The 26,174-nt window shown below is 42.3% G+C and overlaps 1 long non-coding RNA gene across 3 annotated transcripts in view; it reads right to left on the bottom strand.

Annotated features, from left to right (window-relative positions):
* LOC116077627 overlaps positions 1 to 26,174 on the bottom strand; it is a 165,528-nt gene that overhangs the window by 117,541 nt on the left and 21,813 nt on the right. The window contains exon 3 of one of the 3 annotated variants that reach the window (XR_004113292.1): positions 20,128 to 20,692. The exons of 1 other annotated variant lie outside the window; for it this stretch is intronic. This is a non-coding gene — a long non-coding RNA (uncharacterized LOC116077627). Of the gene's footprint in view, positions 1 to 20,127; positions 20,693 to 25,911; positions 26,120 to 26,174 lie in introns of those variants that run through there. One more of the 3 variants, XR_004113293.1, reaches the window with a different exon arrangement.

Genomic DNA, 26,174 nt, shown 5'->3' with positions numbered 1-26,174 from the left:
CTCTCTCTCTCTTTCTGTTTGAATGATTCAGTTAGACACACTGGCCAGCAAGCTTCAGGAATCCTCCTGTCTGCTGCCCCAGTGCTAGGGTCACACATGTGAACTGTAGTTTCAATGTCCTATCCAATGAAATTAGAATTCTAATGGCTCCCTTAATAGGTCCTATATAGAAGAAAAGAGAGGGCACATTTAAACCAGAGAGTATTGTCCCTAGATGATTATCCCCCAATAAATGGTCAGAAATTATTAAACTTCTTAATTTTCAAATATGGCCTGTAAGACAAATTTGTGTGTGGGTTCATGTATGTACATGTTTGTGTCTGTCTGTCTTTCTGTCTGTGCCTATATGCATACATATCTGTGTTTATGCATATATGTTTGTGTATATGTGTGTGTCTGTGCCTGTAAGTGTGTATTGATCTATGCCTGCATCTATGTATATGTATCTATGTTTGTGTCTACCTATCTGTATGTCTGTATCTATGTGTGTGTATGTGTCTGTGCATGGGTGCACTCTAATAAGGCATCTTTGTATCTGAAAGATTATAATTACGTTTTATAATTATATTATGAGGAGGCACTGTACTTTGAAAAGCCAAAAGCACAAATAAAAGTGCTTTTCCAACACTATAAAAGGGTACTTTCTTTAGGAGTTTTCAATAAGGAAATGAGGACATACTGTGAGTTCTATGAAAACCTAGGAAGGTCCTCTGGAGCGGACCATGGCCATTCCATCCTGCCTTTCTCCAGAACTGCCTTTCTCTGATTTATAAAGGTTTGGAGGCCATGGACAGAGGCACTGTCCTGAGAGAAAACTGGGCATCTGGTGTAGACAGCTGAAAAAATTACCTACAGAAATCTGTCTGGGTGACATACATGCCGCACACAGGAAGTCTTGAGTGAAGACACTGGTGTCCTGCTTGCAAATGGACTGACAGAGCTGTTTAATCACTATAACTACAAACAGTTACAAAGAATGTCTTCAGCATTTGCAGAAGCCACTCGTGGGGCCTGTGTGCTCTTTCTCATGATCTTCCTTGGTGGCTAGGAGTCTTGGGACCTTTGGGGGCATCCTGAGAGGAACCCCTTCCCCTCCCTCTAACCCTTCAATGTTTCTGCTAAAAATCCCTCTATTTAAAGGTAAGATAATGAGCTTTTGTTCACTTGGCTTGGATCAAAGACAATCTCTGAGCAGAAACAAAGGCAGCCTTAGGCTGGGAGCACTCAGCTTCTTAGTGCCTGCAAAGAAAGAAACTGTTTTGCGGCTTTCTTTTTTTCTTTTCTTTCTTTTTAATGCCTTTTCCAGCACTGGCAATTCTCATGCCCTGGAAACCCCATCCATGGAACTCAAAAGTGTTTCTAAAAGACAAACATCCCTATTATGAAGAAAACAGGAATTGGCTGCCATCTACACACTGGTGGGCAATTTGGCACCAGTGGCCATCCTGTCCTGTGAGGGGAAGGAGTACAGACCCTTTGTCCCCCGTTCCTGGCGCCAACTTAAGTCTCTGACCTCCATCATGCCTCCTTTGCCTACTTAGCCTTTCCAGCTATGCTGACTGACTGCTGGGCAAACAGCTTACCTTCCTGCTCTCTAGACTATGGGATGTATGCATGGCTGAGCTGCCTCCGGATCCTCTAAAGTGGTAGGCCAAGAGAATGGACAGATGTCTGAATGGGGTTGTTCTTAACTGATAGGAGAGTGGGGATGGTGACCTTAGAAAGACAAAGCTAGCCAGGCAGTGGTGGCGCACACCTTTAGTCCCAGCACTTGGGAGGCACAGGCAGGCGGATTTCTGAGTTCCAGGCCAGTCTGGTCCAGGATAGACAGAGAAACCCTGTCTCGGAAAAAAAAAAAAAGAGAGAAAGGCAGTTTGGAGACTGAGTATACCCCAGGTTAACCTCATACAAAGCCACAGTATATAAATGTCGTGGAAGCTACCAGTTCCCTGAAAATACACAAAGGGAAACTGGGGACCCAGCTAAACTTCTCCCACTACTGAAGTCTTCGCTGGCGCCACAGGCATTTAGGATCTTCCCTTTCTGGCCCACTAGAAGGCTGGACACCTGGAGCCGGCCTGCGTGACTTTTTACAAATGCTCATAGATCAGACTGGAACTCCGTAGGAGGAGTGGCTTAAAATGTGCTTTTCTGAGTGGGTTGCCCTCTCCTGAGTCACTGAGAAGGAGTTTAAGAGGTCCCTTAGCACCTCTAGAAAAGGGCAGGACTATTCCACCCCAGACATTGCACCGAGAATCACCGCCCAGTATTGCCCAACAATGGACATGAAGCCCTTTCAGAGACCCTCTTTCCCTTCTTCTTCCTTTATAACAGGCCTGGGCTGTAGCTGTAGGTCCACTATACCCTGCCTTGTTCCGTGGATGGCCATCCTGGAAAGACCAGCTTCCATCCTGTGCTCTGCCCAAGCCCTTACAGGCTGCCACCCCCCCTAACACCAGCTGCTCCTTCTACCAGAAGTGAGGCTTCCTCCCAGCCTAGTTCTTATCCTGTTTGCCATGTGCGTGGGGGGAACACAACACACACTGCTTCCTAAATCCGTATATAAGGAAAACTCTGTAAGATGCTCTCCATCCTTCTTAGTGTTTTAAACTTCATGGAGAAAAGTTCGACCCTGTCCCTCCCTCCCTGATGCCTATTACATGAGTCACACAAAGTCAGTGACAAGTAAGACTTCTGCCTGTGCATGACACTGACATAAGTATTTAAAGGGAAGTTAGAATTATAGGTAGAATTGTGTAAAATAGTGTCAGGGTCTCTGAGACTGAAACAGGGAGGGAGGTGATGGGGGCATGGTGAGAGGTCAGCCAAGTTTCTGGCTTTTACTACACAAGCTCTGGCTGCTCTGGCTCCGCTCTTCTCTGTATTCTAAACCAGAAGACTATTGATACAATTTAACCAAAGAATGTGTACTTCTCCTCATCGCCCCTCACAAAGACACTTATTCATCTGCTGAGCAGCAGCAGGAACCAACCGCCTGAGACCTCACGAGGAAGCTTGCCCAGGTGAGGGTCAGCCAGGAGCCCCTCCTCTGCTGACACCTGTCATTTTCTCAGGTAGCACACGCACATGATAACCAGATGGATGGATGCAGCTGTTCATGCCATTTTAGCTTTCTCAATTCTGACCTGATCCCTAGATTCATAGAGTTAAAACTAGCAATATCTCTTAAGCCGCTAGTATTTGAACTTTCCGATATTGTACAAAACACTCACAAACTTCAGTGCCATTCCTCCTCAGAGTCAAAAAAAAAAAAAAAAAAAAAAAAAAAAAAAAAAAAAAAAAAAAGAAAAAAGAAAAAAGAAAGAAAAAAAAAAGTTCCTTGCTCCCTACAAGCTTGTATTTGTGCAATGAACAGGAGAAATTCAGGAAGAATCCAACTTACTAAGGAAAGACACAGACACACAAAGTGATCCAAGTGATTGGGTGAAAGAGCAGCCTACAAACAGACCTCATACAGGCGGCTGGTTTAAAACAAGGCACTTTATGTTACAAGATGCAAAATGCTTACCTCTTCAGCATGGTGCTGGGTTGACGGGTTGCCCTCACGGAAAACAGATGTGTTTGAATACTGTTCACGGAGATCAGTCTGTAACAGATCTCAGATCTAATTGGGTAAGGCAAACAATAAAACTGATAGAGGTCCTCATATTCTTGGACTAGGATAAATATGTAAAAGGTACATAAATATGTAATAATAAGAAAAGAAAAATAAGTGAGTTGAGTCATAGTTCTATTTAAAATTAAGAAGGTTCTTCTGGTCATAGGAGACCATTTAAGTGGTAACAAGACAACTCATGGCTTAGTGTTTGGAGCTCTGATTCATAACACATGTTTGAAATGAGACATGTATCCATAATATGTAAATAACTCCTAGAAATCAATTTTTTAAAAGCACATACAATCCTATTTAAAAAAAACATTCTCAATAGTCACTTTTCAAAATAAAACATACAGCATACAAATACCCAATGGAAATGTGCTCAACTTTATCAGTAGGTATTTAAATTCTACTTAAAAGCCATAATGTGACACCACTGTATACCTAATCAGGGTTGGTGAGGAAGTAGAGTGGCAGGAATTCTGCACATAGTCAGTTAGACAGTCATATCTTGCATCATGCTCTCCCCGACAACTCTGCAGTTACACTTCTACTCCTTGAAGTGCAGAGGCTCATAGCCACACTCTTGTCACCCCACAAAATAAGCCACTGGCCAGCAGCCATAGAGTGGGCTAGACACTGTGGAGTGAACACCTGTAGCAAGAGGCACAGTATAGGAATGAAAATAAACACTAAGCTGTAGAAGGAAGCCACACTAAAGCCCACGCAGAGTCACACCAGAAAGCACTAGACCAAGGGAAGGAAGCGACGTTGACAGAATGGAGCAGAAGCACTAGTGGTCCTTTGTGGCAAATGGCAGACCTTGCACTGTGGGTCGAGGAGCTTCCACAGGGCAGTTCGCCAGCAGCTTTGTCATACAAACTAGTTCCGTTTTAGAATTTCTCCAGTCTGGGCAATCTGTGCACACATGCTCTCGTGGTTTGAATGAGAAATATCCCCCATAAGCCCAAGAATGTGAACACTTGATTCCCAGTTGCTGGAGCTGTCTGGGGAGCATTTGGAATTTTTAAGGGGGTGGAGCCTCGCTGGAGAAAGAACCTCACTAGGGGTGGGCTTTCAGAGTTTATAGCCCCACCCCATTTCCAGTTTCTCCTGCTCTCTCCCTGGCTCCTGACTCCCTGCTCTTTATCTTTGTAATTGAAGATGTAATCTGTCAGCTCCCTCAGATTCCTGCTCCAGCTGCTTGGTGCCATGCCGCCCCACCATGATAGACTCCCCACTCTGGAACTAAAACAAACTTTTTCTTCCATAAGTCACTTTGGTTGCATTTTTTTATTACAGCAACATAAAGTAACTATAAACAGATGTTTTTAGCAGTGAGATGTGCCCATTAGGAAACACAGTAAAGTGAAAGAAAAACCTACTGACTGAGCATGCTTCCTTATATTCCCTTGAACTTAACACAAAGTAAACAAAGAGGTGAATTTTAACAAATGTTTCCAATTATGTCTAACCTGTTTCAGAATGGTAGGAGACCTTCTGTCTTGCAGTGTTTCCTGACGAAGCAAGGTTTTCTCTTTTAGTCATGGCTGCTTTCTCTCTCATCATCCATTGACCCTTCAAAGGGAAAAGACACCCTCTCCTACTCTTCATTGAATTCTCCATTCTTGTGTTTTCGATTTTTACATTTTCAGTTGGTTGCCTGGGGTTTTCTTCCAAAATTTGCTGGGGAGTGAAATTTTTATCGAGTATTTCAGGCACCGTGTATTTCCGTGGAGACATTTCCTATGGCCTTTCCTTGAGATGAAAATATACCATTTCGTGATCTTTCATCCCCACTCTGTGGGGCAGCCTTGAAGTGTGTCCTAGCACAGCGGTGTGGGCAGCCTTTGCATTCTCCTTGTGGAGGGAGCTGTCTGTCTTCTTCCTGAATGGCTATAACTGCTTTCTTCATCCTGTGAGTCATAACGGGTTCTGAGAGAGGAGGAAACACAGCTCTCTATGATTCCACTGTGTTTCATGTGTGTGGTGTTCTTTGGTGCTTCCTCAGCCCTTCTTTGCTTAGGAACCTTCTTTCTGGTATGAGCACTTTACTCACCCTCCTTAGACACCCACTGCTGTTCCCAAGTCAACTTTGCTCTTACTTGCCTTTTAGCTGGATCAGAATTCATATGTACCCATCTCCCATCTGCCCCTTTCGTCATGGGTATCAGACTCAGCATCTGAGGCTGTGGGCCACCTGCACACTAAACTCATGAGGTCTAACTCACAGAGAATAGCTCTCCTTGTGCCTCCAATGTGCTGTCATCCCAGAGTCTCTCTGAAGGTGAGACTCCTGAAGAACATGACCAAGATCTTTAGTGGAGAATGGGCAAAGGACATTGCCCTCCTGAGCTTGGATAGCAGGGGCCAGGCAGGGGCAGGGTGTCTATTAGTTTGACATACATGGATGGTTTGAAGTCTGAACCCTCGCCACTGATTTCTAGGACCTTGGAAAAAATCAGCTGTACTGGCTGGTTTTGTGTGTCATCTTGACACAAGCTGGAGTTATCACAGAGAAAGGAGCTTCAGTTGGGGAAGTGCCTCCATGAGTTCCAGCTGTAAGGCATTTTCTCAATTAGTGATCAAGGGGGTAGAGCCCATTGTGGGTGGTGCCATCCCTGGGCTGGTAGTCTTGGGTTATATAAGAAAGCAAGCTGAGCAAGCCAGGGGAAGCAAGCCAGTAAGGAACATCTCTCCATGACCTCTACATCAGCTCCTGTTTCCTGACCTGCTTGAGTTCCGGTCCTGACTTCCTTTGGTGATGAACAGCAATGTGGGAAGTGTAAGCTGAATAAACCCTTTCCTCCCCAAATTTGCTTCTTGGTGATGATATTTGTGCAGGAATAGAAACCCTGACTAAGACATCAGCTTTCTACATCTCTAAAGATTTATTTTATTCATTTTATGTATATCAGTACACTGTAGCTGTACAGATGGCCATGAGCCATCATGTGTGTGGCTGCTGGGAAATGAACTCAGGCCTCTGCTGGCCTGGCCCTGCTCGCTCTGACCTTGCCCCGCTTCACTGTAAGTGACTTCAGACGAACCAGAAGAGGACGTCCAATTTCATTACGGGTGGTTGTGAGCCACCATGTGGTTGCTGGGATCTGAACTGAGGACCTTCGGAAGAGCAGTCAGTGTTCTTACCCACTGAGCCATCTCTCCAGCCCAGCTTTCTACATCTCTAATACAAATGGAAGTAATAGATTTCTATTGGCAATACTGTTGAATATTGCATGTTTATTTACGACATCTATTTAGCTGTCTTCAGACATGTTTATAGAGATGGCTAGACCTGCAAAAGTTGCCAGGCTCCAGGCACCATGGTAAATCATTAAAATCAGGTATTTGGGGGCAGAAACAGGGGATCACATAAAAGCAACATCAGGTATCAAGGCAGTGCCAGAGACACAAACCACCACCTCAGGCACCCACCAAGTGGGAGAACTTAAGTCTTAATGCACAGGAACAATCAAAAATATCTCATTATTTTAACATGAAATTTCTAGGGATGTTATCTCCATGACATTTTGTAAAACTTTAACAGAACTGTGTGGAATCTTATTTTTGCATAAGTAAAAGCCAAACACGACAGCATTTAAAATTAAAATGCTTTATCAGGGAAAAGGCCCAAAAAAATAAAATAACATAGATAACAGAAAATGTTGAGCTGACTTGAGCAGAGGCAGATGAACTGATTTTGATCGTGGAGCGTTTTGGAAAGCCTAAGACTTTTCATGAATTTATTATGCCAGGATTTGGACCAATTAAGTGTAATAGAAATATGAGCTAATTCTGCCTTGGAATAAAATCCTTGCTAAAGACACAAGAAGAAGCACTGAACAATATTGTAACCTTAATAGGTTTTACAAGAGCTTGTATTTTAACATGAAGTTTTATATGATGTAACTTAATTTTCCTTCAGAAGATGAATTCCATAATAATGTCACATGCCCTTGGAATGAGCTATTTGGAAGTGTCCCTTTTGGTGTGATTTGTGAGACCTTAGAATAGTATTATTCAACTTAGAATTGAATATAATTATTCATTCATGGTTTAAGACCTGCTATGGTGAAAAATCATAATTAACTTGGATTGAAGTGTATATTGTTTTAAAGTTATTCTTGGAATGTGAATTCAGAATATCAATTTTTTCAGTGTGGTTCTTCCTAAGTGCCCTTTAAAGGATGGAGCAATTAAGAATGGCCAGGCAAGGCTGATGGCTTGAGGGAAGCAGAGGTAATTCCACAGGATCCCAGGGCACAAAGTCAAGAGATTTTCAAGTCAAAGTAAAACTCCCTGCAATTAAGGCTGGGGGGAGACTGAGCAATGGCTCCTTGTAGCACCCACAGTGAGATTTGACATGTAGAAATGAAAAATATTCATTTGTCTTGGATTTTTCTATCCAAGAAACTATCATTTATCATTTATCTCTAATTTTATTTGTACTCAATGTCTTTATGGAAACAGAACATAAATATGATATACATGTGATCATATATATGTGATTATATACATGATTAATACATACATATGATTATATACACACATATGATTATATATATGATTATATACATATATGATTATATATACATATATATGATTATATACAACAAAATATTGTACTAGGAAAGCTGAGAAATGAAGATAAATTTGAGGCAGCTGAGAGAAATGATAAAATTGTGAGCACCATTGAAACTGAATCTAAGGATAATTCCAAAATGTTTCCAAATGAAAGCAGTTCTACACTTTACAAAACAAATGTGCTTCACTTCAAACCGGGAAGTGGTACAGCACTCTTACAGCCTGCAGCCCTAATCTCCAGGTATGTCTCCCTGCCCTTCACCCATGCCCTCCTCCGAAGCTTCCAGGGAAAGAGCTTAGGTTGTAGGGGGCAGCTGCTTTCCTTCCTCGTGTGTGTCTGGTATGATTTTTCAAGCCAGGCCAAATGAGCCTTAGCATTCAGAGCTAGGAACTCCCCAAAATGCTCCAGACATTATCTCATCTCTTCCTTCAGCTTTACTGCTACTTGGTATTACTTGTGTACATCCATGCGGGTGCAGCACACGTTCATGTGGAGTCCAGAGGACAACCTTAGCCATCATCCACGTTGTCTGTTGAGATGGGGTCTTGCATGGGACTGAAGCTCTCTGGTTAGGGTAGGCTGGGTGGACTGTGAATTTCTGAGATCTTCCTGTCTCTGACACCCCAGCACTGGGATTACAATGTGCAGCACCATGGCCAGCCTTTTTCACCTGGGTTGGGTGTACAGCTCAAGTCCTCACACACACAGGGCTGAGCAGGCTCCCACACTAAGGCAGGATCCATTTTAATGGCAATAATTTCTCAACTTTCAAGCATTGCCCACTCTATCCGCAATTGACCCCTGCTGCTCTGCAAGGGCACAAAAGTGATTATTCTTTATTAGGTGTGCCACATGCCTACACTTTCTCTAAGTCATCAACAGATGACAAACACTTTTCCTTGATAGCCTAAGTCCAGTGAGAAAAATAGTTCTTTGTCTCTAAAATTTGACTCTTGTGACTAATTTTCCGTCATTACCTATGACTGGAAATGTAATTCAGAAGTCCTTTTCCTATGGCCTTAAGTACCAACCTCTAGCAGGAGCTGCTAGGTTTATATATAACACCTCTATGTGTTGCCAGATCATCTGTCAGAAAATAGCTTTGACTTCAATAAAATTACTTTTCTTATCTTCAAGCTCCTAGGAAGCTTGAATAAAGTAGGGGCTATGGCCTGCTTTTGCCTATAATGGAGATGTTTGCAGTTTGTCTCCAAATCACCCACATATCAAAAATCCTAGCCCGTCTGGTCTCTGAACTCTTCACATACATAAGGTGTATAAGTTAAGCTACACGTGCACCAGGTACTGATGAGAGAGGCTCCTGACTCCTTATCTTTGACCAAACACTTTACTAACTGATGCTTACATCTTAGCATCTTGGTCCTTCAAAAGTCTTATGTGTGAAGTGGACAGAAAGCTGTTATTCACTTAGTCAAGTATCTGGAAGTATCATGTGAGTAATGTGTTTATTGTAGCGAACCCTGAGAAACCTCCTGCCGTCAACATTGTAAAGAATACTATTTCTGCCACAAATGTATTTTCCATGCCAAGAGGCGGTAAACTTCTCTTGTCAGTTATATGTTGGTATATAATAAATGAGAATTGCGGTAGACAATGTAAGCAGGTTGATTCCAACATTGGGGTAGTTTAGTATCAAATTTCATGTTGCTTTTAAATTTCCACAATAGCTTTTCTTTGCATTTTCTTTGGGGACTAGGAAATGAGGTCCCAGCTGAAATAAGTTAAAGAATCCCTGATTTTAACATTTGATAAAAACAATGATTAGAGAAATAATTGTCTCTATTTTAAGAGCCTGGGAACTGTTCCTTTGACCTTCCATGATTACTGTGACTTTGTCTTCTGCCTTGTATTCCTTCCTGGATCAGACCCAGAAATGTCTCAAAAAGAATCCGTGATGACCTAAAGCAGCAAGGAGATTTCCAATTGTGTGGAACCCTGTTTGAGATTCCCCAAAGGTCATTTTCAATCACTTTATACAATAAGCCCAAGCATTGCTCTGCTTCCCATCAGCTTTCCACGACATACAGTAAATGTCTCTGGGCTGAGCTTCGATATGCAGCTGTTGGTGACTGACGGGCTGCACCAAAATCTCAAATTTGGCAGAAACAGGAGGAAAACTGTGAACTGGGCCAGTCCAGCCTAAAATGTCATTATGAAAAGACTCCCTTTCATTTGGCTTGATTTGTTTTTATGTCACTGATCCTCATGAAAAAAACTAAGGGCTAAGAGTCTGCTCCTATGAGAGGGGAGATGGCAGAAGGCTGGAGGTTGTAAGGTGTCCACCAGCTTAGGAGGTATCATACCAATGCCTGCTTCTCAGATGCACTGGGACAGAAATCCTTAAACCACAGAAGGAGTTTTATGCCTTGCTGTGGTTGAAGATAAAGAATATTTAAGAGTATTAACCAAGACGATCCAGCAGTGTATGGTGGTTAAGAATTGGGGGTCCAGAGTGCCATAGGTGGTCCTGCAGCAGACACCTCCCAATACCTCCATTTCCTCCATCTGAAATGCCAACATGATACCTTAAAAGATATTAGAGTGGCGCAGAAAGGGCCTTGCCTTCATATTGACTAGGGCAGCAGGCAAACAGAGCTGCTAGCCAGAGTGACGACTTTCAAACCCAGAAGCCCCGTGCTCACCAACTGTGATTCTCCCTTCTTGCACCCCATGACATTCCACCAAATTTCCTGTGCAGGTATCTCATAAAAAGCCAGTTCACTCTGCAAAAGCGTTGGCCATGCTCACAGGATGTCACCATAGCCTGCGCCTGCACACAGATCATGGCTACATCCAAGCTGTATACTTAATGAACAAACTCCAAGTCTACCCATGTCTACAGAACTGACATCTGGTCATGATGGAGCTTCAAATGTCTGAATGTTCCATGTTCCTGTACCTATTCAGGTTATTTTAATGTTTTTTAAATATAATTTTCATTGTTTTCCTTTGAAACCATTTCATTGGATGGAAATCTAGCCATTTAATTTTGAATGGCATTTCAAAACATATCATTTTTAAAATTGAAATCTTGTAGGTATGCACATAACATGGACTTTTCTACATTGATATAATATCCAGAAATATTAACTTCTTTTATTAACTCTAATAAGTGACCTTTGCCCTTCATTGTTGGGCTTATTTTATTGCTTAAGATCCATGGGACACTTTGAATATAGCTGAGATTAGGACAGGCTCTGTGGAAGGCTTTCAGTTACACATTCAGCTTAATCCTTGCATTCAGAATTATATTTTAAAATCATTTCTTTTCGCCTTGCTCAATTATATTATCCTAGGAATTTATTTCATGCAAATTTTCAAGTTTGTGGAAACTTGAGGCAGAATTATGGATGAATACTTCTTCCTGGGTTGTCAAGTTTCCTACTTAGCTAGCTATAGCCCAGGATCCCCGCCACCCCCATACCCAGGGAATGGTGCCACCCACAGTGGAATTCCCTACAGGTACATCTGCAGGCCAATCTGATCTGGGCAACCCCTTAATTGAGACCCTTCCCAAGCAGCTCTAGGCTGTCAAGTGGACAGGCAAAGGTGATTTGCACAGAGTCATAACAAATAGCATAAACAAATAACAATAATTGCATTTTGCTTTGGAAAAATAGTGACTTCTTTGTGGATTTATAGGTGTCTTTTTCCAGACAGGCTTCTGGATATGTTTGTGGGAAACTCTCTCAAATAAGTTAATTGAGATGAGAAGAGCTGCCCCACCTACGATGGGTGATGGCATTCCCTAGATTGGGATCCTGAACTATATTAAAAAGAAAAAGCGAACTGTGCACATTTACTCCTCTCTCTGATCCCAGAACTGCAGATACAATAGTACCAACTGTTCTAAGCTCCTACCTCCTTGATTCCCAGCCATGGTTAACCACACCCTTGAATTATGAATTTAATTGTGAGCCAACACAAAGAAAACTTTTTACCCGTAAGCAGCTATTATCATGACATTTTGTCACAAGAGTGGAAAAGAGACTAATACAGAGTGGGGGTCATCTATCCTTATTTTACATATATTTTTAAAAAAGGATTTGTATAATAAATTTGGATCATAAGAAGAGAAAAATATCAGATCTACATGAAAATGCTGGCAATTGCATATCTACTTTAGTAAAACATAATTTTCTATTAAGATGTCTGCAATGCTAAAATTTAACAGAGGCATGCCAAGTGTGTGTGGTGCTCCAGGGCCTGGTCTCCTGTGCTTAATCCTTTTCCCCATATAAATAGTTTTTATAGTTTTACATTCATTAAATAAGCTTTATTTCTTTAAGTCTGTAATGCATGTCACAAAAGATATTGCTTTCAGAATATAAACAAACATAATGCTGAGCAAGATTCCCAAGAGGTAGTTAAAGGAACAAAAAAACCTTCACAGGGAATGTCCTAAGGTTCAATGTTAAATAAACTGAGAGACGGGGACTTAAAACATGCATTAGCTTCAAAGTAACTACATTTTTTAAAAATTGTGATTATTTTAAAGAGTGTAACATTTAGTTAAAAGTAAACACATTTTAAAATAAAGACAGAGCAAATTCAATATTTAATTTAAGACTGGTGCTCCAAATAACATTCTGTTGTTGTTTCCCCAAGACACAACCCAGACACTGAGAAAGTAAGTGGAAGGGGCTCTGGCTCCTTATAAGAATGCCCAGAAAGACCATAATTAATGAGCACAGCATGAAGCAATACGTGGCTAATTTCCAATTGCTGTGGTAGGTATTGGGGTCGCACCAGACACCTCCCACCAGTAAACAGAAGCCATCATTTCTCTGTTCCTTCTCACACAATCTCTCCTGAGTGGGGGCCTGCACACAAGTGCAGTAGACTTAATTAAAACTACAGATTGTAATAACTGTTAGTTAAAATACTATTGGAATTAAACCCATGAATTCCCTTAGCATGCTCCTTTTAATAAACAAGCAATTACTAACCGCAAGCCTGATACAGTCACACCCAGCACCACTTCTAGGATTTGTGGTGGCCACTCCTGCCAGCCATAGATGGTCTAGTTCCTGTGACGAAGGATGGAGGGGATGAACCCAGCAGTGTTATGGACTGTCCAAATGCACAACACATGAGCAACCATCTGTACAGGCGACATAACTCAAGGGGAAGGTAAGACAGAGAGCGGTACCCAGAATGCAGAGAAAGAAGTAGGGCTCAAGGGTTAACACTGTCTAATGCCACTGTCCATGGGAAGGATAATATGAAGCACAGGTGTAATCCAAAGTTGTATCAACCACATTAAAAATTTAAAGTAAAATTAATTATAAAATGTATACTTAGCTCAATACATAAAAATGCTACCACGTCTCTGCAGAACCAGTGTATAGCCAAGAATATGTTTCATTTTATATAGTTTGTAAAATTACCTCCCTTTCACTCATGTGGTGGTCACATATCACCAAGATTGATCAATTAGAGAACATGTACATAATGACACACTCAGTTTCATGTTAACATTATAGACATCCACAGATTAAGGACTTGGGAAAAAATACTATCTATGTCCAAGGAACACAGCACATTAATGACCCTTTTTTTCACAGTCAGAACAAGCATCTTCTTTTTCTGAATGCAAAACTGGAATACATAAGGCTACAAAAATAAAAAAGCATAGAAAATAGTTCTATACATTGTTGATACATACAATTAAATATATATATATATTAAATATAGATGGATATGAAAACTACACAGGAATTTTTAAGTAGCTGCTGGAGCAAGAAACAAGAGAAACAGATATTATGGGAGGATCATAAAATAGTATTTGTTATAGTTTTTGAAAGAAGTTCTTTCAAGAGAAGCCATGTTGTATTTCACAGTTTTACTGTTATGAGTCTTCCATTCAACTCCAAGTAGCAAAGTTTAATGCAAATGTTGGTTTTTTTCCTCTCCTGAGAGAACATCCTAGAACATAACATAAAACAAAATACCATAAAGTTTACATTGAGTTTGGTGCTTTAAATATAAAAATTACAAAGGATTCTAAAGAAAGAACCTACACATTCTATCCATTCTGTTAATTAAACTGTGAGTTTTTCCTCAGCAGGAACTAAAAAGAAATCGTGTCATACAATCACACTGTAGTATCACACTGTGCCAGACTGTCAGCACGTGACACAGGCCTGGGTCTTACCTCAGACACCATGACCAAGGTAACTGTTATAAGGACAAGATTTAATGGGGGCTGGCTTACAGGTTCAGAGGTTCAGTCTGTTATCATCATGGTGGGAGCATGGCAGCATCAAGGCAGGCCTGGTGTATGAGGAACTGAGAGTTCTACATCTTATTCCAAAGGCAAACAGGAGAAGACTGGCTTCCAAGGAGCTAGGATGAGGGTCTTAAAGCCCACACCCACAGCGACATACCTACTCCACCCAGGCCACACCTCCTAAAAATGCTACTCTCTGGGCCAAGCATATACAAGCCACAAGATTATACCCAATTTTTTTCATTTTAACCACTGATTATGTGAACTAAAGTTCCAAGGAAGAAGAAAAGACTTCACCCATGTTAAAGATTTCATAAGGCCAAATGACTGAACTTTGAGATTATGGGGAGTTTAAGCATTGCAGAGTAAGGCCAAATTACTTGAGCTACTTTCTATCCATCTGAGAACAATCCATTGCCCTTCCTGTGCCTGACCCAATACCATTGTGACCATCAAAGTTTATAGTGTGTTCTCAACAGACCAGTAGCGGCTCTACCACCCTGCCCTAAGAATGTGTAGGATACTTTCTGGAGCCCATAACAGAACTCTTCCTCTATGATCTACCTGCTTGTTGTGCCACCAATGCATTTGGTAAACTACTTTGGTTTTTCACTGTCTTTGTTCTGAAACTAATAAATTCTCACGTGACCACCTCTGTGTTGGAAAATAGTGTTTGTAGAAGCAAGAGTCTATGGTTTTGGTCACTCATATTTGGCTCCAGAACATGCTATATGTTATTCCCTTTGGGGTAACAAATGTGTTGTTTACATTGACAGTTATTTTGAAGTACATACACACACACACGTGTATGCACACATACATGTACACACATGTACACACAAAGACAATACTTTGGTCTTTTTGTCTGAGAACACACGCAGTGCTAGGGAATGGATACCCTCAGAACACACAGGCCCAGCTTTGGATGGAACTCTATTTCTTTTGTGCATCTGGGACTAAGAACGAACTTTCTGGAAACACCCACACAGTCAGTTTTTTAATTTACCATCTGATCTACATGTAGTGAGGATAGGGATGGGACCAGGTAGCTTCTTTTCAACCCCACACTGGGACAGTATTACCCTAAGAACCTCCAAGTGATGAGTCTCTCCAGGCCAGGCTGGCCTTGTGCTGCATAGCAACCCTGGCTCTGGGAACATGTGTGCAATTGGACTTCCACACCATCTCTATCCTCAGTCCCCAGTGTTTGCTGCCTTTGAAACACAGATCAATATTTATGCTTTACAGAATTTCCATTTAGCAGGTTTGAGCATGCCCATGAATTAATAGATAAACTTGTTAAGGACTGAACAAAAAAAAAAAAAGAATAATAATAATGAGTTTGTTGATGTAAATTGGTCCTCAGCTGGAAGTCCAGGCAAAGTAATCACACAGTTCTACTTGTTGACAGTTACATTTCCTTAAATCAATTATCCTCGCGAGTTTTCTACCCTAGCAGCTTGCTGTGACTATCGCTTGGTAAAGCACCAGCTAATTGTTTTGTATCTTGTTACTGATGATTATGGGCTTGCTTTATTTTAAGCTCTCATATGCTATTCTGAGACGACCACGTTAAGTGACCTCCCTTTGAAAAGGATTCTTCCTCCATGGTGCCATTTTCTTAACTGAAAAATGCATTCTTTTTTTTTTGTTTGTTTCGAGACAGGGTTTCTCTGTGTAGCTCTGGCTGTCCTGGAACTCACTCTGTAGACCAGGCTGGCCTCGAACTCAGAAATCCACCTGCCTCTGCCTCCCAAGTGCTAGGATTAAAGGCGTGCGCCACCACTGCCCGGCGAAAGTGCTTTCTTAATGCAATCAAAGAACCATTGCGTTTTATTAGGCTTGCATAAATGGGATAAAAAGGACATCACAAAGGGTCGGGTCAATGTTAATTAAGTCTGCCGTTCTTAGGGTGAAGGCTGAGAAAATAGGGAGGGTCTTCATGCGAAAACGAACGAGGGGAGGTACGAGGGGCAGGTGGTAGATACATGACCTGCTTGAGTGGGCCCCGCCTCCATCCTTCTTGAAATTTCACTAAAGGAAGCTGCTTCTTCCCCGGGGTTCTGTACCTTAGAAATCTATCAGGTCCACAGAAGGAAGACCTCATCTCAGTAAACCCACCATCTTGCCATTAACATTTACTCAGGATTGTAAATATTCTTCCCTCCATTCTCTAGAAGGCGTTTCCATTCACTTTGGACTCTGGTGGACCACTTCCTCCCTCTTGAGTCACTGGCGACTGTGCAGGGGACACACTTCCTATTTGGCCTCCAGTAGTCTCCTTCATGCCTTTTGTTCTGTTTTTCTTTCTTTTTTTGCCAGAAGGTAAAGGAACAGGCTGATTGACTGTGACCAGTTTAGATGGCTTGTTTCTGTCGCCTTGGGAATGTGTCTGGAGTGAGCCCTTGAGTGATTAGAGCTTTGAAAAGCCCGACCCCTGCAAGTATGAATGTGACTCTCTGAGGGTAGCTCAGACCATTTCGGCCAAGATCTCTGAGAGGGTGTTCTCATTTTCCTCAACTATCATCTGACTTGCTATCACAGAGTTCATCTGAATCTTCCCAGGGTGAAGGCAGGGGTGGCATACCACAGTCACCCATTTATCTACCCATGACCTCTGACCTCAGGACAAGCATTTCTTGGATGCTCTGCATTGTCTTCCTCTCCAGTGCTCAACCCATCTTCCCCTGATGAATGATCATAATGAGCAAGTTAGCACAGAGATAATTTATTTAATGAATTGTTACTGGCAAAGGTTCCTACGATGCTGAGAGACCTAAAATGAGGGAAATTATCTGCTTGATTTATGAAATCTGTGATTACTGGGGTTTACTCATGCTGGCAGAACACCTATCCTTTGTATTGTAATATGAGCCAATCAGTGCTCAAATTACATGGGTTTATTTAGTCCTTAAGACACAAGAAAGCTAATGCCAAGATCCTCTGCTCAGCCCCTCACTGACTTTACAACAGAGACCGGGAGATTTTCAGTATTGACGATACAGAAGATACTAGGATTCAGGAGCAGTTAGAGAGAAATGTCTGAACACCGCTGTTCATTTACCTTTTTGATCAGTTTCTACAAGGGTCTTTCCCTGAGAAGAGCAGAAAGATGCTTTCCTTCACAGCTATTTGCAAAGGCAATTTGCATACACCTGCGAATGTGGGTGTGAGCCACGGATATGGAAATCTATCTTTTCATAGATTGAGGGATCCTATGGTCTCCCCCACTATCTTACCCTTCATTCTGTGTAATTTTGAAATGCAACAAATTAGCAACAGCTGTTCCCATTGTGAATAGCCTCTGCCTTGCTAGGACTTGCTTTGATCAGAGACTAAATAGAGACATTGTTGTGGTTGAATTTGAAATATTGTCCATAGGCTCCCTCATAGGTTCTAATTCCTGGTCCCCAACTGAAAATGCTGTTTGGAAAGGTTGTGGAATATTGGGGACAGTTATGTGACCTTGTCAGAGGAAGTGAGTCATGGAGGGCATGAGCCAAGCAAGGTTTATATCCCAGCTCTACTTCCTGTTCACTTCTCTCACTTCCTGTGTGTGAGCTGTCCCGCCCTGCTGTGCTCTATCTTCCTAGACCTGTTAGCCAAAACGAACCATTCTTTACTTAAATTGCTTCCTGTCAACTATTTGATCATAGCAATAAGAAATGTAATTAGGACATGAACAAAGGGGGCATACTGACCAATTTAGAGTAAGAGTAAAGAAAACTAATCAAGACTGCTATGAGCCGCCTGGGTCACCACAGCTTGTGTTTGAACCCCAGTAAAGAAAGGTTGAAGATGGATGTGGTGGTTTGAATATGCTTGGCCCAGGAAGTGGCACTATTAGGAAATGTGGCCTTGTTGGAGTAGGTGTGACCTTGTTGGGGGAAATGTGCCATTGTGGGTATGGGCTTTGAGACCCTCATCCTAGTTCACAGTAGTAAAAGTCTAAGAAAAATCTCCATCCATCTCTTTCTTTAAGGCAAGAAGGCAGTGGTGGGAAACAGAGACTTGCAAGTATTTACACATATTCAGCTTGAGAGTGTCTCACTACAATGGAACTTTTTGGAAACATAGTTTCTAGATTTCCCCATGCTCTTCTGCTTGTTCAGGATATTTGCTGGATAGTTTTACATCAAGTTGACCCAAGCTAGAGTTATCTAAAAACAAAGGAGAATTCAGTAGAGAAAATACCTCCATAAGATTTGGCTATAGAGCATTTTCTTAATTACTGATGGAGGATGGTCTAGGCCATTGTGGGTAAGGTCATCCCTGGCCTGCTAGTCCTGGGTTCTATAAGAAAGCAGGCTAATCAAACCACGGGGAGCAAGCCAGTAAGCAGCACCCCTCCGTGGCCTCTACATCAGCTCCTGCCTCCAGGTTCCTGACCTGCTTGAGTTTCTGCCCTGACTTCCTCCAATGATAAACAGTGATGATGAAATATGAACCTAAGAAACTCTTCCCCTGATCATGGCATTTCATCACAGCTATAGTAACTTTAACTAAGACAGAATGGCTTGCGGATGGGGAGGACTTTCTGGTGTTTTGTATTTCAGCTTCCAACCAAAAGCTACTCTTAAGGGCCTTGAAATTGATATGAGCATCTTGATGGGGAAATTCCCCAAAGCCAAGGTCAAGATGCTAAGAGCTGAAGCCATATGATTACATCTGCACATTTACTGCAGTTAACAGGCCCTGCTGGCTGGGAGGCAGCTGGACTGAAAAACATTTGTGGTTTCTTTTGGAACAGTAGGAACAAGTGGAGGACTTAAGTATTAGTCAATGTTGGATGAATCATAATTTGGCTTTCCAGAGACAGCTAGTGTTACCTGAGACCTTGCAACAAAATCTCCAAGACCCAGCAGGAAGCCAAGAACTGAAAAACACTTTGCATAAAAACCAACCAACAAAATTGTTACAAGAACTAATCAAAAGAGAAGGTGTACTAACCCATGTCCAGCTTCAGGTCTTCTCTCCTAGCCTCCAGTAGAGGGGCTTATGGTGTTCCAAGAGCTCAGAACCTCAGTGACCACTAGTGCAAAATGAGCCTACACTATTATCTTGCCCTCACAACTTATTCTAGTGGCCTTGCTTTTCTTTCCAACCAGACCATGCTTCCAACACAGAAAGTAACAGAGCCACCAGAGAGCATCACAGGTCTCCTCTTCCTCCCATGATTGCTTGTAAAGACCAGTATCTTCTGTGAAAATGAGGCTGGGAGAAAGAAGGCAAGACAGGCACCCCACAGGTCCTTTATCTTCAGCTCTTTTATCCTTATGAGTCAGCCAACAGCCTATGTTGGCAGGATGGATTGTCATCAGATGGAATAAGGACCACCGAGTTAATTGGCAGCATTTCTGTGGTTGTACTAGGACTAATATACATGTGAACTTGAAAACAGGGTCATGCCAACATGGGGAAATTGCATGTCTGTGGCCCACCAAAGTGTCACAAGTTGAAGTCTGATCCCTGGGGTCTTGGGAGGGGATGGCGTCATGGGTACATAGCCTCTTGAGCAAAATGAGTGCCCTCTAGTAGAAAGCCCCAGAGAGAGTTCTCATCCCTAAGAGCACTGGTTCTCAACTCTTTAACGCTGTGACCTTTTATTCAGTTCATGTTGTGGTGATTACTGCTAACCATAAAATTAATTTTGTTGCTACTTCATAATTATAAATTTACACTGTTATGACTTTTAATGTAGATGTTTTTGGAGATAGAGGTTTGTCAAAGGCATCATGACCCCCAGGTTGAGAACCACCTCATAGAGGAGAAAGATGGCATCTTGGAGCTAGAACTTGGGTCCTCACTGGGTCCCAAATATTCTAGCTCCTTGATCTTTGGATTGCAGTGTCAAGAACTAAGGATGTATTACTAGCTGGTGTTACTCTGTTATAGCAGCCCAGAGAGACTAAGACAGTCAATTACACATACAACTTAAATTCTCAGCACGCCCACTCCTTAAGACAGCATCTCCCTTGAGAGCTTGTGTTGCTGAAGCAAGCTTTTCCCTGTGCAGTGCCAATCTGAGCTGGCTGGCCCTCCTTGTACTTTCAGAAGTTCCCTTCTCCCACTGTCCCCACGGAGATCTCCTCTGCCACTCTTCATGGTATGTGCGCGTACGGCCACCAGTCTGACTGCACGGCTCCTCACGCAGCTATTTGGATCACTTTGGTTCATTCACTCTTCACCAGTGGAACTCTGGATGACATTCACTGATGGCTGTGGAGGAGGCCTTGACCAAACAGAAGAGAGCAAGGCTTCAGTATCACTTCCAGTCTGAGTGCCTGCCATGGATTCATGCCTTTTGTGTGGCAAACAACCTGACCAAAAGCAACTGGGGGTAGGGGTATCTGGTTTATGACTCCTGTTTCAAAGTCCATTACTGAAAGAAAAGCAAGACAGGATCTGAAAGCACCACATTCAGTCAAGACCAGAGATAGAAGACAATGTCTGATCTCTGTTAGCACTCAGTTAGCTTTCTCCTCTCTTACAGTGCTGGGGACCTAGGAAGTGCCTGTCACACAATGGGCTGGACTTATGTGACATGTCCACAGGCCACTATGAAGGTTCTGAACTGAGACGGTCTTTCCCAGGTGGTTCTAAATTGCACAAAGTTGACAGTTAAACCAGCACAGACCAATTCTTTGATTTGTTTCCTTAAACAAGTGGAAACAGTCGCTTTGAGATGGCTTTCTGATGCTAGCAGCCTGTGATACCAAATGTTTGGAGTCTTGGAACGAATGGCTATGGTGGGACAGAGCCAGTTAAGAGAGATTGGCCCAAAACCTGATGTTCAATGAGCAGTTCTAGATTAAAACAGCCAGCATCACATGAATGCCCTTGTTCAAAGCACATATCCTTGCACATTGCAATATACTCTGCTTTCTCTATACTGAGTATTCTCTGCACATGAGTAACAATACTTTATGGAGGCACAATCTCCTTACATAACTCAGGCTAGCATCTCACTCATGATCCTCTAGCCTCAGCCACACAGATGCTGGAATTGCAGCTTTGTACCACTACACCAGGCCTCAGTCATTTCCCTTTCTTCAGAATGGACACTGTGTTTTCTAGTACTCTTAGGAACATGGCAGTGTCCAGGATCACAGCTTCTCAAGCAGAGGCACTCCACTCCTCCCTAATCCCACACCATCCAGCAAGGCTGCTTTCCCTCCCAGTCCTTTCACCCAAGCCCAGTACCACATCTATATGGCCAAGGTGACAGCCTGTACCTTCCACAGCATCTGCTCTTACAAGCCACAGTGAGGCGAACTGACTGTGGTAAACACCCTGTGCTAAAACTAAGCTATATGCTGGGACACAAATCCTTTACACCCTCAGAATAGATTTATTTCTTTACTATGTCAATTTACTTACATTCTGCTTGGGCATATTTAACAAGTTTTATTTCATTCTATTATTTAAATAGTAATTTGATTGGATGGTAAGTGTGGTTCATTGTGTTACAGGAGATCAACAGAATTACCATCCTGAAGAGAATGACCATCTGGAGTAGAGACACTCAATCAGTTACAACAGTACAGTGGGCAGAGATACATGAGAAGGTCAGATGCATTTCCATATTTTGGCTGGTTTGATTTGGCTTTGAAACAGTCTCTCACTCTATAGCCCAGGATCACCTTAATCTCACTATGGAGCCTTGACTAGTCTTTGACACTCTCTCCCCTGCCTCAGGCTTCCAGTGCTAGGTTTACAAATGTGTGCCACCGTGCTGGGCCTTTTTGGGTTCCTCTAAAGATAGAAGCTTATATCAGTGACCTCAAGGTTTTCTTAACAAATAAATATCAGTATCTGTCCACCAGACCATCACACCTAAGTCAACCAAAGAGCCCCACACCTCTGCTTTAAAGATTTCTTTAAATGTAACATCCAAATCAATCATACAATCTAAGAAAGACACTATCACAGGATCAAACAGTCGTAAACATGGCTCAGCGTTACTTTTAACTTCTTAAGAAGAAAATGGAAATAAGCTGAGCACTTGAGCACTCCCTGGTAATTAAATTTTCTCAAAGTAGGTCATGGTTCCCATTCCAACTGTCTGTGAGGCAGCCCATTCGGTCACTGGGCAGCTTTAATTGCTGAAACATTCTTCCCTGTAACAACGTGAAAGCACTACTTCATTTCTCCCTGAGAAGCCAGTCCTGACCTCTGGAGCTCTGAGAGTGACTGGAATCTGTCTTCCCCATAATAGTGGCCCTTCAGCACATGAGGTTAGATCTCTGGCCCCTGCTTGGCTTTCTTTTATCCAGACTGGCTCCCAGTCACTGTCACCTTCAGTCTCATGAATCAGGAGCTGATGTCTGATTACATTTAACCTTGCAGTATCCTGGCCCATCATATCCAGCCCCTCCTGTTTATATGGATGTTAGCTAACAGTACATGACTAAGTGCCTGTGGCTGTGAGTTCACACCACATGACCTCCCTCCTCTGGCCATCCTCCATGTAAACACTGTCACCACCTTTAAGACTCTTCCACACATGGGACTATTTAAACAGCCTTGCCATGTCTGTGTTTATGCAGCTGGGTTTCCCTGACAGGACGACACACTTTCACAGCTACTCAGCTACATTCACAGGCTCAGATTCCACACAGTTCCCACTGTCCCCTGTTATTCAGAGAAACTGCCTCTGGCATACCTCATGTTCAGGGAGGGAAAACTCATGACATCCACACCTTTGATAGGCATCAACTCCCAAGTCCTCATGCTGGTTACTGAACATCTTTAATCAGACAGGATCTAGCATGGGGAATCCCCTCAGTAGCCATAAGTGAAGTTTAGAGAGACAATCTCTGAATAACCTTCAGGGTCCCCTGTCCCTCCAGTCATTGGATATCTGGTTTGCAAGCTCCTCTACCCTTCACTTCCCCACTCCCACCTGCCTTCATTTCTCCAAATGCTCCTCACTAGAGCTGTATTAGTAGAGTGAAGGGAAACGCTACAGATAGAGGTGTGTTGGTTTACCAGTTGTCCCATGTTAACCTCTGAGTCAGCTTCCTCATATACAATGTGAAATGATGCCTACACCTCACAGAATGACTGTTAAGATTAATAACAGCTTGTACCAAGGTCCCAAACCACTGGGAGTGGATCAAGGTTAAGTAGCTACATTATATTGGAGATACTTTAACACTAAAGAAATGTCCCATTTTCGGTTCTTATTTCTGCCCTTCTATTTTATGAAGGGCCGGGGATTCAACTCTTGGTCTTGCACATGCTAGGCAAGGGCTGTGTCTCCCACCTTTATTCCAGTTCTTCAGTTCTGAGTCTCCTATAGGATCTTCACACCCCCAGACTACACAGCTTTCCCAACTGTCCACCACTAGGCCTGTATTGTAAGAGTCAACCACTGTGAACCACCTGTAGGTGTTCATCTCCTCCGTAAGGGTAGAACTTGATTAAAGGGAAATCAATTTTTTTACTTGGTTCCAACCAGCTGGTACCATGCTTGGCACATCTACAGTATTCATTACATGCTTCCTCAGTTAAAAATGAAATATTCAAGGTAAAGTAGAATATTTTTATAACACTGAATGTATGCACATACACATTATACAAATACAGAACACATACATATATATACTTATATACATATAATACACATACTTATACACACAGATGCATATGTTGTTATATATGTGTACAGTATGTGTATATGTACAATGTGTGTGCTCTATATGTATATAGCATGCATGTTATGTATGTGTTCTGTCTGTGCTCTATGTGTGTTCTGTGTGTATAGTGTATATGAATGTGTATAGTGTATATACGTGTATAGTATATATGTGTATGTTTGTCTCCTGTATGTATAGTGTGTGTGTGTTTGCACATATGCACATGTGGACAGAAGCACACCAAATCTAGAAAAGGGTCTGGTCTTCTGGATCTGGAGTTACAGGTGTTTCAAGCTGCCTCATGATGGTGCTGGGAATTGAACTCAGGTCTTCTGCAATAACAGCAAGTGCTCTTAACCTCTGAGCCTTCTCTCCAGGCCCTAAATTTCTGTTTTCCACCATGGAATGACACATTATGGGGTGATATCTGTGCCACAATATTGTACTTCCAACCTCCAGAACATGAGAAGTTGCTCTTCTTTCTATATTACCCAACCCACGGCACTCAGAGCAACACAAAACAGACAAAAACAGCAAGTTCCAAGTAAAACAGCAGAGACAAGGCTAACATCTCTGGAGCTGGCAGTTTGGCTCTGAAAAGTGTTTAATGTTAGAGCTTCAGCTCCATTATTCTTACGTCCACCCTCACCTATTCTGCCAATTGGACTCCTCAATGCTCAATCTGTTCCATCAGCTTGCCTGAATTTGGAATCACCTGGGAGATGTACCCAGGCCTGTCTATGAGGGCTTCTGCAAAATAGACTCCTTCAGCATGGGAAGTACAATTTCCATGAACCAGGGTTCCAGACAACATAAGAAAAGAAGGAGTCAAGCTCCCATTGCTCTCTGCTGACTCCAACAGACATGTGAGACCACCACTTTGTGCTCCACCTCTGTGCTTCTTCGTAATGGTGAACTCTATCTCTCCACCCATGTAACCCTTGGTCTAGTCGATTTAATCAAATATTTTGTCAGATGATGAGAAGAGTAGCCAATAGAAAGACACCAAAGCAGTGACATTCTGGACAAGAGAGTTGCCTGTGGTGAGATTTAACTAGAGCAGACAGTTAATTTTCAAATGGGAAAAATGTGAAGCCAAGAGAAAAAGGAGGAAGGGAACAGAAGCAGAGATAGATGTGAGGGCTAAGGGGAAGGACCCTGCAGTGCATCATAGCCCTGAGCTGCAACTTGTAGAGCAGAGAGAGGTGAACAGCTTCCTGGGGGTCCTTGCCAAGCTTATCCATCTTTGATGTGATAAGCTGTGGGCACAGAGACAAAGACAGACCAACTAAGATTGTTATTACTTTTTTATTTATTATTTTGTACACAGAAAAACAAGAATATTAGACCATTTTGGCTTGTTTTCCAGCCTAGGGGAAAAACTAACAGTCAAAGTGAAAATGTGAGCATACCTCTCTCTTGACACCAATACAAGCAATAAATAAATAAATAACAGAAAGGCTTCAAGGCTTAAAAACTTCACAGAGAGACTGAAGAATGTGTAAATCACATGTGATATTTTTTTATCCACATCTCCTTAATTTTAGGAGACTCTGTAGCATAATATCTTCACTTTGCAAGAATCAAACACACGGAATAGGCTATTAATCGGTGCCTTGGGGGACTCTGTGTGGTTTTAAATTCTCCTTTCAACTTCTGAGCAAATACAAAATAGCTGTGCATTGGCTCTTCTTTCTTCTAAATTGTATCCATCCTTACAAATTGATGGTGGTTTTTTTTTCCATCCACAAAGTCTGTTTGGCAATTCATCTTTCCCTGGCACACAGACCCTTGTAATTTTGAATTCATCAGTAACTGGAGGGGGCTACGGGTTCTTTAGTGCAGGAGCTGAGACTACTCATCCCACTGACTCAAGCTCCTAAGTGACAACTGTGAAATGCCAAAACCCTAAATGATCTTGAGATTTGAAAGTTAGATGCGCAGAAAAATTAAACTCTGGAGCCCTTCAGCACTTCCCGGAGAGTATATTGCAGATGCCTTCAGGCATCAGGCTGCACCTTGAGGGAATAAGAATAGAAATTAGTCTGACATCACCTGCTGGATAAGAAGCTC

Source organism: Mastomys coucha, unplaced genomic scaffold, assembly GCF_008632895.1.
Source record: "Mastomys coucha isolate ucsf_1 unplaced genomic scaffold, UCSF_Mcou_1 pScaffold5, whole genome shotgun sequence".
NCBI classification, from domain to species: domain Eukaryota; kingdom Metazoa; phylum Chordata; class Mammalia; order Rodentia; family Muridae; genus Mastomys; species Mastomys coucha.
The sequence above is the reverse complement of the archived record's forward strand: the minus strand, read 5'-3'. Positions and strand labels throughout refer to the sequence as shown.